We start from the raw sequence: 6,000 nt of genomic DNA on the forward strand, positions 1-6,000 counted from the left end.
TTAACAAGGTAGGCTAGTTGAGAACAAGTTCTCATTTACAACTGCGACCTGGCCAAGATAAAGCAAAGCAGTGCGACAAAAACAACAACACAGAGTTACACATGGAATAAACAAACGTACAGTCAATAACACAATATAAAAAAATTATGTCTATATACAATGTGTGCAAATGGCGTGAGGAGGTAGGCAATAAATAGGCCATAGTAGCGAAGTAATTACAATTTAGCAGATTAACACTGGAGTGATAAATGAGCAGATGATGATGTCCAAGTAGTGATACTGGTGTGCAGAAGAGCAGAAAAGTAAATAAAAACAATATGGGGATGAGGGAGGTAGATTGGGTGGGCTATTTACAGATGGACTATGTACAGTTGCAGCGATCACTTAGTCGCTAAGATAACTGATGTTTAAAGTTAGTGAGGGAAATGTAGGTCTCCAGCTTCAGCGATTTTTGCAATTCGTTCCAGTCACTGGCAGCAGAGAACTGGAAGGAAAGGCGGCCAAAGGAGGTGCTGGCTTTGGGGATGACCAGTGAGATATACCTGCTGGAGCGCGTGCTATGAGTGGGTGCTGCTATGGTGACCAGTGAGCTGAGGTAAGGCGGAGCTTTACCTAGCATAGACTTATAGATGACCTGGAGCCAGTGGGTCTGGCGACGAATATGTAGCGAGGGCCAGCCGACTAGAGCATACAGGTCGCAGTGGTGGGTGGTATAAGGGGCTTTGGTAACAAAACGGATGGCACTGTGATAGACTGCATCCAGTTTGCTGAGTAGAGTATTGGAAGCTATTTTGTAGATGACATCGCCGAAGTCGAGGATCGGTAGGATAGTCAGTTTTACTAGGGTAAGTTTGGCGGCGTGAGTGAAGGAGGCTTTGTTGCGAAATAGAAAGCCGATTCTAGATTTGATTTTGGAATAGGAGATGTTTGATATGAGTCTGGAAGGAGAGTTTACAGTCTAGCCAGACACCGAGGTATTTATAGTTGTCCACATATTCTAGGTCAGAACCGTCCAGAGTAGTGATGTTAGTCGGGAGAGCGGGTGTGGGCAGCGAACGGTTGAAAAGCATGTATTTGGTTTTACTAGCGTTTAACTTCTTCTTAATAGGGGGCGCTGTTTTCACTTTGGGAAAAAATCGTGCCCAAATTAAATGGCCTCGTACTCTGTTCTAGATCATAGAAATACAATAGAAATAATAGAATACATATTGTGTTTTCGCTGTTAAACATTAAAAAAATCGGAAATGATGGCTGGATTCACAAGATGTTTATCTTTCATTTGCTGTATTGGACTTGTGATTTCAAGAAAATTATATTATATGATATCCCTGTCCCGTTAGGCTAGGCTATGCTAGTCAGCTTTTTTGATGAGGAGGATCAAAAAGGGTGATGAAAAAAAGAGGGTGATGAAGTAGAGGTTAAAGGCTTTAATTGAATCAAGAAGTTCCTCCTCTGAAATCCAGTCTTCACATGAGTCTCTCTGTACAGCTATTAATTTTACATTATTAATATTTTAAAAAATGGATAGAGGAGATGGAGGAGACTGAAAAAAAACATATGCTTTAAGTTCTTTGCTTCCTCTTTTAAAATATAATTTGAAACAAGTTTCAGTAAATTATTTTCGGTAGCATATCTATGTTGAAGATTACAAAAAGAAAATTGGCAAATTTTTCCCAATTTTCCATCCAGTTTGCTTCATTATTAGAATATATTACACTCTTTTTGTTTTTCCTTATTCTGAGCCTCTATATTACAGTTTTTATTGCTATCTATCTATTCTGTTAGACCTTCTATTTCCTTTATTAGTATGGACTCCTTTGACCTAAACTGCCTTTGTTTTAGAGATGAGTACTGAATTGCATTGCCTCTAAAGGCACATTTAAAAGTGCCCCATACAGGAAGCGGATTTGCTATACCTATGTTATGTCAGAAAAATTATGTTAAAAATTCCTCTGTCCCAGTTAAAAACAAGTTATCGTCCAATAGGCTTTGATTCAATTTCCAATATCCTCGCCCACGTGGAAATTCAGTAAGAGTAATGTATATGTCAATTATCTGATGGTCCGACCGCATTCTATCCCCCATCAACACATTTTTTTCACTTTTGGTGCCAGTGTAAGGGAACACCCCCCTGAAATGGACAAAAATTAATGGGAAGTCATTGGCACCGTCCAAAACATATACACGATGTACAATACCACTCAATTCGGCGTCGTTTCATCCAAAACTGATTGCAAATGCCATATGGCAAATGGCAATTGTAACACTCCAAAAATCCTATAGATGGCGAGTGCGCTTTACCGTAACTTTTCATATTGCAAATGTAACACAAGTCAAGACCCAAGAGTACATTTTTAAAAATGTGAAAATATTTGCTAAAACCTTATCACCCCCTTAAAAAAGTGCTCTCTGGACCGTTTTTCGAATTTTTATGTCAATTACACATGTATAAGAACTGTATGAACATACTTTTGTCAAATGTTATTATCATAATTATTATTTTAGTTTTTACTTGTCCATAAGGCATATGTTTTGTACATTTGCAATATGATCTCATAGGAAGTCAAAAGTCAAAAGTAGAAAATTCCAAAAATTTGAAAAACTTATCACCCCCTTTAAAAAAGTGCTTTCTGGACCGTTTTTCGAAATTCTTTTGATTTTTATGTCAATTTCACATGTATAAGAACTGCATGAACATACTTTTGTCAAATTTTATTAAGGCATAAGTTTTGTCCATTTGCAATATGATTTCATAGGAAGTCAAAAGTCGAAAATAACGATAGAAAAGGCCAAAATGAAGCATTTAAAACCGTATTGAAAATCGTGCCTGGTAACCCAAAACATGAAACAGAATATTTTCGAGAAGAAAAAACAGAATATTTTTGACTTTTTTTGAAAACCTCCATAAATCACTCAGGCCAGCACCCATTGATTTGGGGCCGTAGTATAGTGCTCCCATAGCGGGCATGGAAGTCTGGATGCCCCCTAAAAGCATATAAAACCGTTTTTTGAAAATTGTGCCTGGTAACCCAAAACATGAAACATAGCCTAAAATACTGCAGAAATGAAAAACTGACTGGCCTAATGAACTCGGGATGACCGGGCAGTGATAGTGGTTCCTCTCCATCGCTCGTTGTGTTGATTTCATCTTGTCCATTTGGTGATGTTTTTCACTGTTGAATCATATTGCAAATGTAACGTGCATTTGCAATATGTTTCAATATGTTTCAATTACCATCACGAATTTGACATGCTCAAAAATACTGCAGAAATGCAAAATTGACTGGCCTGATGAACTCGGGATGGCCGGGCAGTGATAGTGGTTCCTCTCCATCGCTCGTTGTGTTGATTTCATCATGTCCATTTTGGTGATGGTACCTCACTGTTTAAACATATTGCAAATGTACAAAAGTCAACTAGCAAGTCAGTGTCCATCAGTCAATTAGATATTTTCAGACACCAAACTGATACCATCTGACACCAAACTCTGTAACGCTCGTCTTCCTCCTTTCTGAGGAGGAGTGGTAGGAAGGATCGGAGGACCAAGATGCAGCGTAGTGAGTACTCATATTCTTTTTAATGAAAAGCGAATACTCGAACAAAACAACAAACTAACGATAAACGAGAATAACACGAAACGAAACAGTCCTGTCTGGTGACATACACAGAGACACAGGAAACAGGAACAGGAACAGGAACAGGAACAATCACCCACCGCCCACAATACAAAACAGACTACCTAAATATGGTTCCCAATCAGAGACCACGACTAACACCTGCCTCTGAATGAGAACCATATCAGGCCAAACACATAGAAACAGACAAACTAGACATACAACATAGAATGCCCACTCATATCACACCCTGACCAAACAAAACATAGAAACAAAAAACGCAAACTACGGTCAGGGTGTGACAAACTCACTTTTTCCAACTCGTTTAGAAGCCAACTATCACATATTTCAGAGCAGGCCCAAAATTCACAGCGCCTTCAGTTTAAACCATAATAAAAACATATAACACGTAGTTACGTTCTAGCTGCAGGTCCAGTTCTGACATTATGTGTAGGCCTATGTGAGGCGACCTCGAATCCCAAGTTTTGGCTCGATAGGTCATTCAGTGCCCGAGCAAGACCTTAATTGGTGCTGAAGTTCCACTTTTTTCCATGCCTTGCTACGGGGTCCTTGAATGAGCTATCGGACAGAAACATTGGGGTCCGTCTCTATGGGCCGAGCCGGTTTCAATGCACCTAGTCTTGCGACTCTGGGACTTTTCTAAATGTTGCCATTTTCGTAATGGTCAAAATTAATTGAAGTCATTGCAAATGTACTAGGCTGTTTCTCGGTCTGAGAACCTTCTAGAGCCACATAACTCACCGTGCACAATCGACCTGAGCTCTAGAACAGGTTTCTAAAGTTTCAGAACTCTAGGTCTGACGGTTCTTTAAAAGTTCGAACAACGGTATCTATTGAAGGCACTGTCTGTCTCTTAGCCCCCCAATGTGTCTACTCCATCCTTTCTGTGTGGGTGTGTGAGTTTTTCTTGGAAATCTGATGGGATGAATGACTGATTTACAGTTCACGAGGGTTGCCTAATCACACATATGAAGGTTTGGAAAGATTTGACTTTTTTAACCCTTCGAAACAGCCCCTTTTACACCAATTATGGCACTTCCGGTTGGCACAGGAAGCTAAAAGTAAACACATATCCTCATTGGAGTAGGCTTTTACAGAATCCTGAGTCTTAAATCTATACGTTAAGAACTCACTGATTTACATAGGGTTGAATGCACTGTTTCTCTCAAACTGCAGGTTGGGTATGGCAAAACACTTTTAGGGTGATTTTAACCACTTCCGGTTGCTCCAAGAAGCTTAGAATCAACACAGGTAGACCTCATAGTGGCCTGATGAATTGTCATCGAAGACAGGTTCATAAGACATTGATAACCCACATAGGCTTCAGGTTGAATTTAGGGGAGCAGGCAATGTATTCCTATGGGGAGAGAAGTCATTGTAAACTGTGAGATGAAAAAAACTGTTTTCACTGTTAAGGGTTAATGCTACACGGTCAAGGTTAGGCTTTCACAGATCGGGAGGACCTCAGGAATGTTCCTGAGGTCAAATTGTGCTTCTAACCTTAACTTCTTATGGCTGCAGCCCGGCGTCGGTACACTTATGACAACAGCCAGCTCAAGTGCAGGGCGCGAAATTCAAAATATATATTTTTTAAATATTTAACTTTCACACATTAACAAGTCCAATACAGCATATGAAAGGTACACATCTTGTGAATCCAGCCAACATGTCCGATTTTTAAAATGTTTTACAGGGAAGACACAATATGTAAATCTATTAGCTAACCACGTTAGCAAAAGACACCACTTTTTTTACTCCACCAGTTTTTTACTCCATCAGTAGCTATCACAAATTCGACCAAATAAAGATATAAATAGCCACTAACCAAGAAACAACTTCATCAGATGACAGTCTGATAACATATTTATTGTATAGCATATGTTTTGTTAGAAAAATGTGCATATTTCAGGTATAAATCATAGTTTACATTGCAGCTACAATCAGAAATTGCACCGAAAGCAGCCATAAAACTTACAGACACCAACGTCAAATACCTAATTACTCATCATAAAACATTTCTGAAAAATACATAGTGTACAGCAAATGAAAGACAGGCATCTTGTGATTCCAGCCAATATTTCCGATTTATTAAGTGTTTACAGCGAAAACAAAATGTAGCGTTATATTAGCTTAGCACAATAGCCAGAAACACTTGGGCGCCGACGACTAGTTCACATGCACGACAGATATATGAAATAGCATCATAAAATGTTTCTTACTTTTGCTGATCTTCCATCAGAATGTTGGACAAGGTGTCCTTTGTCCAGAACAGTCGTTGTTTGGATTTAGAACGGCAACTTTCCCTCTTCATTTAGCACGCGCACTAGCCAAGTGGCACGGATCTCTCCATCGTCAACAAAGTCAG

The sequence above is a fragment of the Salvelinus namaycush genome, chromosome 21, assembly GCF_016432855.1.
Source record: "Salvelinus namaycush isolate Seneca chromosome 21, SaNama_1.0, whole genome shotgun sequence".
Classification (NCBI taxonomy): Eukaryota; Metazoa; Chordata; class Actinopteri; order Salmoniformes; family Salmonidae; genus Salvelinus; species Salvelinus namaycush.